The sequence below is a fragment of the Equus quagga genome, unplaced genomic scaffold (assembly GCF_021613505.1).
Source record: "Equus quagga isolate Etosha38 unplaced genomic scaffold, UCLA_HA_Equagga_1.0 153_RagTag, whole genome shotgun sequence".
In the NCBI taxonomy this organism is placed as follows: domain Eukaryota; kingdom Metazoa; phylum Chordata; class Mammalia; order Perissodactyla; family Equidae; genus Equus; species Equus quagga.
The window spans coordinates 469,712-483,886 of NW_025796915.1; the positions used below are offsets into that span (position 1 = coordinate 469,712).

General features: G+C 34.4%; 1 protein-coding gene across 8 annotated transcripts in view; it reads right to left on the reverse strand.

Annotated features, from left to right (window-relative positions):
* The window catches only part of LOC124233091 (S phase cyclin A-associated protein in the endoplasmic reticulum), a 486,817-nt gene that overhangs the window by 349,907 nt on the left and 122,735 nt on the right, over nt 1-14,175 (reverse strand). Inside the window, exon 1 of one of the 8 annotated variants that reach the window (XM_046650199.1) lies at nt 7,302-7,363. The exons of the other annotated variants lie outside the window; for them this stretch is intronic. The gene's annotated coding sequence lies outside the window, so the exon portion shown is untranslated. Of the gene's footprint in view, nt 1-7,301; nt 7,364-14,175 lie in introns of those variants that run through there. 8 annotated transcript variants of the gene reach the window in all.

The following is a 14,175-nucleotide window of genomic DNA, read 5'->3' on the forward strand; positions in this document are numbered from 1 at the left end:
AACATGACGCTAATTACTATGCAATGTGTTTCATGTATGTGTGTGTGTGTGTGTGTGTGTGTGTGTGTGTGTGTGTGTAATCTCTAATCCCTACAACTATACAATGGGGTAGGAATAATTACTCCTATTTTACAAATGACAAAACTGAGATTTAGATTAAGACTGACCTAAGCCCACACAGTCAAAAGTTAATAATAAACATTTATATAGTGTATATTACCACATTATACTAGCACTGTTCTAAGTGCTTTACATATATTAACTCTTTTAATCTTCAGAACAACCCTGTAAGATCAATACTATCATCCGCATTTTACCAAGGGGGAAACTGAGACAAAGACGGGTTAAGTAACTTGCACAAGGTCACATGCATAGTAAACGTAAAGCCAAGATGCAAGTCCAGGTAAATTGGTTCTGGTGACCATCACCCTAATGACTATATAAAAACTGCCTCCCCATCGTTCAGAATCCAAACATAGGCCTAGCTCCAAAGTCCAAGTTCTTTCTTCTATCCCAGTCCTAATAACATACCTTGACCTAAAAAAAACCATTTCAATGATCATAAGATTACAGAAGGTTAACTGAAGGAATCCTAGAAAATCTAGTCCAGGTTTTCACCACACATACAAGGAAACTGAGGGCCTGTGTCCAAAGTCACACAACAAAACAGCACAAAGTAAATAAGAATCATCCACTAAAATGTTTCAAAATGTCACAACCTGAGTTATATATGTATATAGTGACGTATATAGCCACAATTTTAAAATTTTATAGGCTAACTGTAGTCTTTCAAAATTAATACAAAGCCAGTTCTGGACAAGATGGAGTAGCCTCACCTTCATTTCCAGGTTCTTCTCCTTACAACTAAAAACCTTGGACAAAAAACACAAAGTAAACATAGGAAGATTTTAAGAGACAGAAAGAAGTAGGCGGACTGCCTAAGGACCCTGGGACTTCATAAGCAGCAGAGCAGTGAATTCTTCATGTTTCTTTATTGCTACCTATATATTTCAGACAGGACACTGTGAAAACCTCCAATCAAGAAGGACCAACAGGTATAGACAAAATAGGCATCAGCAACACCTGTTTCGCCAAGCAACAGATAAGGGAAAAGGTGGCCTAAAAAAACAGAAAATCCTTTTGGCAATATTCACTATAGTTCAGCCAAACATTAGTGGGAACCTCACTCCCCATGATTTCAACAGGGGTAAGCAGGGAGTTGAACTTCCACTGTCCACATAGCAGAAGGAGATGGTGGTCTGATTCTCCCATCAAAGTAGTGTCAGCAAAGTCAAATGGCAAGCTGAGCCTCCACCTCCAATTAGCATTAATGAGACTAAACAAGACAGTAGGAACTGGAGTTACTAAGCACACCACTTTCCCCCATGCCTAGTGTCAGTGTGGCCCAGTGGGAAGCTGAATCTCCACACCCACCAAGCAGCAATGAAACTGAATGAGGCAGTGTAAGTCAGAAATGGTAGACACTGGTCCTTCCTACCCCTAGTGCCAGCAGGGCCAAATGGTGAGCACAGCCTCCATCTCCATTCAGCATCAAAAGCAGTGTGAAACAGAACTAGTCAATATTCTGTTCTCCCCCTCCCCCAGTGTTGGCAGGTCCCTGTAGAAAGCTGAGCTTCCACCCACATCAGCATGAATGCAGCAGAACAAAGTGGTAGCCAGCAGATTTACTTGGCACTTGGATACCCCTTCCCCTTGCCATGATGTCAGCAGGGCCCAGCAGGGAGCTAAGATTCTACCCCACACTACAGAAACAAGACATGTGAATCAGTCCTCCTTTCACTTTGCCCATTCCTGGTGTCAGTGGGGACCAGCAGAAAGCTGAGCTTACACCACCAGTAGGTGCCAAGGAGGTGGTGTAAGTTGGTGATCCAGTTTTGCTGGAAAGGTGTCACAGGCACCAAGAACAGAGTCTCAGGGACCTGTAGGACACCAACAAAAGAGGTGACATTTGTGTCATCAGAGTCCCGGGAAAGGAGAGAGAGAGTGTAGGATTGAAAAAGTATTTGAAGAAAGAATGGCTGAAAACTTCCCAAACTTAGTGAAAGACATACAACTACAGATTCAAGAAACTAAGAAATAAATGCAAAGAAATCTATGATAAGACACATCATAATTAAACCTCTGAAAAGTAAAAACAAAGAAAAATTCTTGAAAGCAGCCAAAGAGTATAGATACATTATCTACAGAGGAACACCAATTCTAATGACAGTGGGTTTCTCATCTTAAACAATGGAAGCCAGGAGGAAGCAGCACATTTTTGAAGGACTGAAAGAACTGTCAATTGCAAATTCTATATCCAGTGAAAATGTCCTTACGGAATGAAGGGTAAATAAAGGCATTCTCAGATGAAGGAAAAACTCAGATAATGTGTCACTAGCAAACCTACCCTTAAAGAATGGCTAACAGAAGTTACCTAAAGAGAAATGAAATAACAAGAAAAGGTGTAAAAAATCAAAAAGGAAAGAATACTGGAACGGGTAAAAATAGAGGTAAATATAATAAACTACCCTTTTTCTCATGAGTTTTTGAAACATATTTGACAGTGAAACAAAAACTATAACACCATTTGAAGTGCAGCTCAATATATTTAAGAAAATTATATTTAAAAAGTAGAGAAAATGAAGGGAACCAATTAGAAGGTTTCTACATTTCACTCACAGTGGTAAACACCAAAACCGGTAGACTATAACTGACATATGTATAATGTAATACCTAGGGCAACAACTAAGAAAACCATATAAATAAATATACTCCAAAACACTATAAATAAATCAAAATGAAATCATAAAAAAGTTCAAATTACCCACAAGAAGGAAAAAAAAGTGCAACAGTAGACAGAGAAACAGAAAACTAATAAAATGACAGACTTACATCATAACATATCAATAATTACCTTAAATATAAATGGTCTAAATATGTGAAATAACACAGACTGGGAGAGTATATTAAAAAACATAATTGAACTATACATTATCTACAAGAAACTCACTTAAATACAAGGACATAGGTAGGTTCAAAGTAAAATGATAGCAAAAGATATACTGTGCAAACATTAATAAGGAAAGCAGGAGTGGTTATAATAGTATCAAAGTAGACTTCAGAGGAAAGAAAATCACTAAAGACAAGATACATTATATAATGATAAAACCATTCCACAGTGAAGATGTACATTCCTATGTATATACAAACCAAACAAAAGAGACTCGATACACAGAGAAAAAAACTGATATAGCTGAAAGGAAAAAGAGAAGAATACACAATTATAGCTGAGGACTTCTAAATCTGACAGAACTACTAGACAGAACAATCAGCAAGGATACAGAAGACTTGAACATTAGAGTCAACCTACAGGATATAATAGCATATTTAGAACAGCCTATTCAACAACAATAAAATATTCTTTTTCAAATGCTTACATAACATTCAGCATGACAGACCATATCCTAGGCAATAAAATAAACTTTTAAAAATATAAAATAACTGAAATCATACAAAGTATGCTCTCTGATCATGACAGAATCAAATAAGAAACAAATAACAGACAACAAGAAAATCTCCAACCACTTATAAATGAAACAATACACTTCTAAACAGTCCATGGGTCACAGAGGAAGTCTCCAAAAATATTTTTTAAATACACAGAAATAAATGAAAATGAAAATACAACATATCAAAATATATGGGATGAAGTTAAAGCAGTACTATGAGGGAAATTTATAGCTCTAAATGTTTACATCAGAAAAAGTCTCAAACCAATCATCTCAGTTCCCACCTCAAGAAACCAGAAAAAGAAGAGGAAAATAAACCCAAAGGAAGCAAAAGGAAGGAAATAATAAAGACAACAGCAGAAGTCAATGAAATTGAAAACAGGAAAATCAATGAAATAAAAACCCAGTTCTTCTTAAAAATCAAACTTGTTAGACCTCCAAGCAAAACCAACAAAGATAAAAAGAGAGAAGACACAAATCACATCAGGCATGAAACAGGGACACAGTAGTACTGACCTTGCAGCCATTAAAAGTATGAGAAGGGAATACCATGAAACTATGCTCAATAAATTCAACAACACAGAATAAATGGATCAATCCTGCAAAAACCACAAACTACCAAAACTCAACCAAGATGAAATAAACTATCTAAATAGTCTTATAACTATTAAAGATACTGAATGTGTACTTTAAAAGCTCCCCAAAAACGGAATCTCCAGGCCAAAACGGTTTCCCTGGCAAATTCTACTTAACATTTTTAAAAGAATGAACACCAATTTTACACAAACCATTCCAGAAAATAAAAGGGGAGGGAACACTTCCCAAGTTATAAGGCTAGTGCTACCCTGATACAAAAACACACAAAGACAGTGTGTTAACACTAAATACCAATATTTCTCATAAACACAGATGCAAAAACCTTCAATGAATTATCAGCATATCAAATCCAACAATGTATAAAAAGAATTATAAACCATGACCAAGTGGAATTAATTTCAGCTATGCAAACCTGGTCCAATATTCAAAAATCAATAAATGTAATCCACCGTTGTCAACAGCCTAAAAGGGAAAAATCATACGATCAGATTAACTGATACAGAAAAGTCTTTCACAAAATCCAACATCCACTCATGAAAAAAATTCTCATTAAACTATAACGAGAACTTACTCAACTTGGTAAAAACCAACCACAAAAAACCTACAGCTAACACATACTTAATGGCATAAAACGGAATAATTTCTCCCAAGATCTGAAAAAAGGAAAGGATGTCTTCTCTCATCATGCTTCTTCAACATGTTACTGGAAGTTCTAGATAGTGCAAAAAGGCACAGAAAAATATATATATACAGACAGGAAAGGAAGAAATAAAATTTTCAGATGACATGATTAATTATGTAGAAAATCCCAAGAGATATACATTAATACTCCAAGAATTATTACATGAATTCAGTAAAGTTGCAGGATACAACATGAATGCAATAATCCATTGCATTTCTATATACTAACAGTAAACATGTGGAAACTGAAATTAAAAACAATTTACAATTGCACTAAAGAAAATGAAATATTTAGTAATAAGTCTAACAAAAGAGGCACAGAACGTGCATCCTGAAAATAAAACTGGCTGATGAAAGAAACAGCAGAAGACCTAAATAAATGGAGAGAGATACCATGTTCATAGATTGGAAAATTCAGCATAGTAAAGTTGCTAATTCTCGATCAACACTTGTAATGTAATTTCTATCAACATCCCAGCAACACTTTTTAGACACAGACAAGCTTATTCTAAAATTCATATAGAAAGATACATGACCTAAAATAGCTCAATACAATTTTTAAAGAGAAGAATTAAGTGGAAGCAGTCACTGTACCCAATGTTAAGCCTCACCATAGAGCAAGAGTAATCCAGACAATGTAGTGGAGCAACAGACATACAGATCAGTGAAATAGAATACAAAATCCAGAAATAGACCAATACAAACATGCCCAACTAATTTTCGACAAAATTTCAAGAGAGAATTTCCAACAAATGGTGGTGGGGCAACTGGACATCCCTAGGCAAAAAAAGTGAACCTCTATCTAAAACTCACACTTTACCCAAAAATTAACTCAAAGTGGATCACAGATTTAAATGTAAGATGTAAAACTATAAAAAACTTTTAGGAAAAGAAAAAAATCTTTCTATGGCTAGAAAGAACCTATGGCTAGGCAATGAGTTCTTAGACTTGACACCAAAAGTATGATCCATAAAGAGAAGACTTCATGGACCTTACCTAAATTGAAAAGTTTTCCACTGCAAAAGACTCTCTGAAGAGAACGAAAAGACAAACAACAGACTGGTAGAAAATATCCAACAAAGGACTAGTGTCTAGAGTATGCAGAGAACTCTCAAAACTCAACAGTAATTTACGAACAATTCAAGTAGAAAATGGGCAAAAGACATCAACAAACATTACACTGAAGAATATATACAAATGACAAATAAGCACATAAAAGATGTTTAACATCATTTAGCCATTACAGAAATGCAAATTAAAACCACAATGAGATATCACTATATACCTATCAGAATGGTTAAAATAAAATATAGTGATAACACTACATACTAACAAGGGATGGGGAGGAAAGAGAGGCTAGAGGGGTGTTAAGTAAAGGGTATAAGATTTCTTTTTTTTCTTTCCAATTTTATTGGCAAATTATTGACATATACCACTATCAGTTTAAGGTGTACAACATAATGTTTGATATATGTATATACAGCAAAATGATTATCAGAGTAAGGTTAGGTAACATCCACTACCTCACATAGTTATAAATTTTTTTCTTGTGATAAGAACTTTTAAGACCTACTCTCTTAGCAACTTTCAAACACATAAAACGTTATTAACTAAAGTCACTGTGCCATACATTATATCTGCAGAACTTATTTATCTTATAAATGCGAGTTTGTACCTTTAACCACCTTCACCCATTTCTCCCAAACCCTAAACCCATACCTCCAGCAACAACTAATCTATTCTCTGAGTTCGTTTTTTTCCTTAGGATTAGACACATAAGTGAGACCATATGGTACTTTTCTTTCTCTGTCTGACTTATTTCACTTAGCATAATGCCCTCAAGGTCCAGCTATGTTGTCATAAATGGCAGGATTTCCTTTTTTATGGTTGAATAATATACCATTGTATGGGGGGGGGTGTATACACACATATATACACACACATTTTCTTTATCCATTCATCTGTTGACAGATACTTAGGTTAGGTTGTTCCAATGTCTTGGCTATTGTAAATAGTGCAGCAATGAACACAGCAGAGCAGCTATCTCTTTGAGATAGAGATTTTCTTTCCTTTGGATATATACCCAGAGGTAGGATTGCTGGATCATATGGCAGTTATATTTTAATTTTTTGAGAAATAGTCACACTGTTTTCCATAGTCGCTGTACCAATTTACATTCCCAGCAATGGTACACAAGGATTGTCTTTTCCCTACATCCTCACCAACACTAGTTATCTTGTCTTTCCGATGACAACCATTCTAATAGGTATGAGGTGATATCTCATTGTAGTTTTGATCTGCATTTCCCTGATGATTAGTGATGTTGAGCACCTTTTCATCTACCTGTGGGCCATCTGGATATCTTCTTTGGAAAAATGTGTATTTAGTTCCTTTGCCCATTTTTTAATTGGATTGTTTTTTGCTATTGAGTTGAATGAGTTGTTTATATATTTTGGTATTAACCCCTAATGAAATATATGATTTACAATTATTTTCTCACATTCTGTAGGTTACCTTTTCATTGTGTTGGTGGTTTCCTTTGCTGTGCAGAAGCTTTTTAGTTTCTCTTATTTTTGCTTTTGTTGCCTTTGTTTTTGGTGTCAAATCCAAAGAATCATTGCCAAGAGATTTCTTTTTGAGGTGTTGAAAATGTTCTATAATTGTGGTTATAGCTGTACATATCTGTGAATATACTAAAAATAGATGAATTGTATACTTTAAATGAGTGAATTTTACGCTATATAAATTGTATCTCAACAAAGTTGGTATAAAAAATTAATAGGAAAAAGTAAGCTGATTTCAGAAGCTGATTTCTGAAAAACTGAAAATCTACATTACTGTGAAAACGACATTTTGTCTGAGTATCACAGACCATATCATCACATGATGCACTAAAAGGAATGAATTTGATTTCAAGGGGAAAAAAAATACTTACAAAATGCTCATTCTTATAACTGGTAACTCATTATCCTATTTTTTAAAAAACACTGACTATGTTAATATATTGTGTATTATATTTTAAAATAAAGATTTGACAGAACCTATAATCTTTTACTTCACAGATATGGACTTTGAAATCTCTCAGGGGAAAGTATGTTTAAGTTCATTTTGTATTTTCTTTTAACTTTTTATTATGAAGATGTTCAAATACACAATATAGAGAAAACAGTATTATGAACCCCATATTCCAATCATCCAGCTTCAATAATTATCAATTATTCTGTCTCTCTTATTTCATCTATTTCTTCTTCTCTGTTTTTTTCTCTGAAATATTTTAAAGCAAATCCTAGACATCATATCACTTCTCCTGTAAATATTCAGTGTGTCTTTAAGAGACAGGGATGTTTTTTAATGTAACAATATCATTGTGGCAACCAACAAAATTAATAATAAGACCTTAAATAATATACTATCCAGTCTGTGTTCAATTTTCACCCATGTTTAAAACTTTTTAAACATTCAGTACATAATAATATTATACATTATTGCTTTATCCTTTAATATATATATAAATAAAAAGAAAAATTACAAAATCAACTTTATAAAACCACACATACCAAAAGAAAAAAACAACTAAATTATGAAATTAAGTTTAACAAAAGATTTTAGTTTTCAGTTAATTTGACTGGCTTACTCTCAGGAGTACTATGATTAATAACTTTACTTTTAAAAGGAAAGAAAAACATCCCTCTGTGAAAGCTTTCCTATAGAAAGAAATATTGTTTAAAACTTGGACCTAATCCATTAACCAATCTTAAGATGGCCAACACAAATACTATCATGTAATTAAAAAAAAAATTGAAATAGCAGAAGCAAGTCAAGAGGAGTATATCCAATAGAAACTATAACATGGGTCTCTTGGACACTAAGAAATTAGTTACGGACAAATTACATTTTTAATGAATCTTCGGCAAAAAATATATTGAAAAATTATTCCCATAACGAAGAAAGTTTTTTGTGAACAGCAAATCATGCTATTAAACTGTCACAGAGCTTCTGAATACTTAGAATAATCTTAGAAGTGCACAAAACTCAAAATTCCATTTCATATCACAGTTTTTACATTCCAGAACTTATAAAGTTTTTTAAATTTTACAAATGTCATTAATGAAACAGCACTAAAATAAAACCAATAATGAAAAGCTCTGAAATAATCCCAACCCAGGTGTGATTTGTTATCATTTTTATTTATCTCTGTATTTAATTCACTAATATTTTGTTTAGGATCTTTACCATCAATGTTCAAGAGAAAATGTTCTATTATAATATCCTTGTTAGGTTTTGATTTTAAGGTTATATCAGCTTCATAAAACGAGCTCCACTTTTTAATTCTCAGGAAGAGTTTCTCTAAGACTGATTTTATTTTTACCTTAAATGTTCAGAAAAATTCACAGGCAAACCACATTAACCTGGAATTTTCTGTGTGAAAAAATGTTTAATTATAGACTCACATTTCTTTTGGTGAGGAAGATTCGCCCTGAACTAACATCCATTGCCAGCCCTCTTCTTTTTGCTTGAGAAAGATTAGCCCTAAGCTAACATCTTTGCCACTCTTCCTCTACTCTGTACATGGGATGCCTCCACAGCATGGCTGATAAGTGGAGTAGGTCTACATCTGGGATCCGAGTCTGCACACCCGGGTCGCCAAAGCAGAGTGCAAAGAATTTTAACCACTCCGCCACAGGGCTGGCCTCCCATATGTTTAAATATTTACAAGTTACTTCAAGTTTTTTAAATTCTTGCTATGCAAGCTTTGTTACATTGTGTTTTTCAAGGAATCTGTCAGTTTCTTAGTTTCTAAATTTAGTGTACAATATCGTTCATAATATCTTCCTATTATCTTTCTAATATCTGTGGGCTCTCTACCAACACCCCTATTCCATTTCTGATGTTATGCCCTGTCTCTTCTTTTTCGTAATCAGTATTACTACAAGTCTGTTCAATTTATTAGTCTATTTGTAAAACCACCTTTTGGCTTTGTTGATTTTCTCTATTCTCATGTATATCTTTTCTTTCCTTCTACATCCCTTGGGTTTAACTTGTTCATTTCTAACTTCTTGAGATGGACAAATAGTGTGGATTTTAGGTTTTCTTCTTTTCTAATATGTGCAATTGAGACTAGAAATTTTCCTCAAAGCATAGCTTTACCTTAATCCTGTAAGATTTTAAATGTTCATTTTCATTCAATTCACATTTTCTAATTGTTATTGTGATTTCTTCTCTGACTCATGGATTATTCAGAAACATATTCTGAAACTCCAAAAATCTGAGTATTGTATGGCTATCTTTTTGCATTTGATTTCTAACAACTCCACTGTGTTCAGAGAGACAGAATATGTTCAATCATCTGAAATTTGTTGAAACTTGTTGAATGGCTCAGTATGTGTCAGTTCTGTTAAATCTTTCATGTATGCTTGAATATATATTCGGACTGGCAGTTATTGCCATGACCAAGTAGCCTGTATCAAAATTAACCCTCTTTCTGCCAAAAACAACTATAAGAGCTAGACAAACTCTATAAATGAACTGTTTAAAGGCACTGGAAAGCAACCAATATAAGCAAGAATTGAAGAACTACAATTCCCAAGAAAAGGGAAGGACAACATGAGATCAACATTCACCCTAGAATTTCCTCTGAAGACATTTGCAATTCACAGTCCAGGGTAAGTGAGTCCTAGCAGAAACCAGTAATCCTGTCTAGCTGAGACAGATACTGGAGTTCAATGAGTCTAAAGCAACTGGGACTTCAGGAGCAAAGATCTTGGAGTAACTGCAGGTAAGTGAGCCAAAAAATCTGCATTCAATCTTCCCTTAAAAAGTCTGACAACTGCTAAGCTTTGCATACACAGGGCAAGACTCCAAGACACCCTGCAGAAAGCAGCAGCTGAGACGCTAATGAGCTAAGCAGACATTTTAGTAACTGTACAGTCCTGAGGAAACAAAAGTAGGAATTCAGGAATGTAGTGGCCTTGGCAAACACCCTAGGTTTTCAGTGGAGAACCCAAAACGAATAAGGACAAAACTGAAACACATCACCTTTAATAAAACCTCAAACCAAACCCTGACTGGATTAAGGTGATCTGCCTGTTCTCTATCTTCTTGCCAGGAAAAAAATATATATATTTGTAGAAGGAGCCTCTATAATTTTTTTAATACACCACGTTAAACACTCAATTAATTATGAGGCACACTAAAAAAAACAGGGTCAAATAACTGAAAATCCCTCAAAAATGTTTTTAAAGTAACAAACCCACAGGTAGTTCAGATATTTTACTTTTCAGACATGGACTTTTTCAAATAGCCATTATTAACATACTCAAGAAAATATACATCAGACATACAGAACAGAGAAGTAGTGGACTAGAATACATATCAGGAAACAGTTTCCAGATTGAAGCATCCAAAGAAAAAAGAATGGGCAAGAATAAACATTACTTGTTAGACACAACACTTGTTACATACATATACACTTAGAATTACTTTACCTCTCTCTTGAAGTGATCCATTAATAACGAACAGATCTCTCTTTAAAATGTTTCTTGGCTACTTTGTCTTTTTTGCCTGGTATTAGAGCAACACCTGCTTTGATTTGAATAGAAATGCATAGTACATCTTTTCCCATATTTTCTTTTGATTTTTCTATGTCTTCATATTGAAGGTGTATCTCTTGTAAGCAGAACATAGTTGGGCTTTATTTTTAATGCAGTCTTATAATCTTTGTTTTTAAATTTTAATATTCAGACTAATTACATTTAATGTAGGAATTGATATATCTGCATTTACTTCTACCATCTTATAGTTTGTTTCTCATTTGTCTCATATATTTTATGTTTCTTTTCTCTCCTGTCTTGGTTTCTTTTGCATTAATTGAAAAGGTTATTAGTTGAACATTCTTTTACTCATCCTTGTGGTTTTCTTCAGTTTATAACATAAATCATTGACTTAAACGTCTAATACAAATACAAACGTCTACTACTTTTGTAACTTCCCAGACAATGCCAGGACCCTAGGAAATAGAAACTCCTCTTATTCCTCTCCTGTCTTTTAGACTACTGTTACAAATTTTCATTCTACATATATCGAAAGCTCTACAAGACATTATGTTTCACGGTCAAAAGACATTTAATGTTATGCATATCTTTACTCCTTCTGGTGTTCTTCATTCCTTCATGTATTTCTGGCTTTCCATCTGGGATCATTTTCCTTCCACCTGAAAAACTCTGCAGTATTTCTTTTAGTGTAGGTCTGCTGACTGCAAATTCTCTCAATTTTTGTCTGGAATGGTCTTTATTTCACCTTTGCTTTTGAAGGACATTTCTGCTGGATATAGAATTCTACCTTGACAGTTATTTTCTTTCAGCACCTTAAAGATGTCATTCCACTGTCATATGGCTTCCATCAACGATCAGCTTACTCTTGCTCCTTTGAAAATAGTCTTTTTTTTTTTAGCTCTGACTACAAGCATACTTCAGAGATATTGTGGTTTTGGTTCCAGACCACCACAAAAAAGAGAACACTACAATAAAGCAAGTCACATGAATTTTTAGTTTCGCAATACATTTAAAAGTTATGTTTACACTATGCTGTAGTCTACTAAGTATGCAATAGCATTACGCCCAAAAAAACAATATACATACCTTAACTAAAAAATACTTTATTGCTAAAAAAAATGCTAACCATCATCTGAGTCTTCAGTGAGTCACAATCTTTTTGCTGGTGAAGGGTCTTGTAAAGAATGCAGTATCTACAAAGCGCAAGAATACAAGGTATTCCTGTACTTGTAAGGATTTTCTTTCTTTGATTTTTAGTATTTTTATTATATTGCAGCTAAATGAGATTTATTTTGTATATTTCCTGCTTGGAGTTTATAGTGCTTCTTGAATATGAGACTCGATGCCTTTTGACAGTTTGGGGAAATTCTCAGTGATTATCTCTTCAAATGTTGCTTTTGCACCATTCACTCCACCACTTCACAGACTCCATTTACAGATGTGCCTCTTATACCCTTCCCTGCATTTTTCCATCACTTTTCTCTCCATGATTTAGCCTCAATATTTTCCACTGTTATTGTTAGCGTCATTGAGTCAATTTCGACTCCCAGAAACCCTGTGCACAGCACAGCGGAACCCCAGCTGATCTTTTTGCACCATCACTCACCTTCTGGCACTGTATCAGACAATGCTGTGCTGCTACCCATAGGGTTTTCATGGCGAAGTTTTTCAGAAGTGGGTGGAAAGGTCCTTATTCCTAGTCTGTCTTAGTCTGGAAGCTCAGCTAAAACCCGTCTACCATGGGTGACCCTGCTGGTATTTGAAATACCAGTTGCATAGCTTTCAGCATCACAGCAACATGCAGCTGCCACAGTGTGACAAGTCACATATGGGTGGTGTCATTCCCTGACCAGGAAATGAACCCAGACTACAGCGGTGAGAGTGCCAAATCTTAACCACTAGACCACTAGAATTGGCTATATTTTACTATACTTAGAATTAACTTTCCTAAATTTTAAATCTCTTCTTAATAAGAGTAAACACAATAGATGTTTTAAGAATTTCATTCATCTTCCTGGATTCCTCTCTTCCAGAGCACTGTGACCAAAAAGTCTGGATTGGTTGCTCTCTAGACCCATTACACAGCTATCATCCTGGAAACACCACCATAGAATTATTACCTTTGCCTCTCTTCCATGCTGGTCCTCTCCAGTAGTGACTGAGTCCAAGAAGGTAAAAAACTTTTTGAGATCTTGCATATTTGAAAATATCTTTAATCTACTCTCACATTTAGTGGATAATTTGGCTAGACAGAATTTTTTTATTTTTTTGGGAAATAGAATTTTAGATTAAAAATTATTTTCCTTTAGAATTTTGAAGACATTGCTCAATTTTATTGTGGCCTCTAGTGATAGTCTGGCAAAAGCAGATGTCATTCTAATACTTGGTCATTTGTATATAAACTGATTATTTTCTCTAATTATTTAGAGCCTCTCCTCATCTGAACTATTCACAACTTTCACACCATGTTTTGGTGTCAACTCTATTTTCATCCATTAATTAAACATTAATGAGCCCTTTCTGTCTACAAACTTATATCCTTCTGTTAAAGGAAATTTCCTTTAATTATCTCTTCTGTGATTTCCTCCTTTCCTTTCTCCCTCTTTCTATAACCCATGTTATTCAAATAGTGGATATTCTTATTATCTATTTTTATATAACAAGCCAAAACTTAGCATCTTAAAACACTAACCATGTTATTTCCATGCAATTATTTGAGTCAGGAATCTGAGGAGTGCTCAGTGATGGGGCTCATGGCATCTCCACATGGTGTCAGCTAGGGTGTCAGCAGAATGTTCCTGATGGCTTCACCACATGCTTGAGCCTTGGCACTGTTG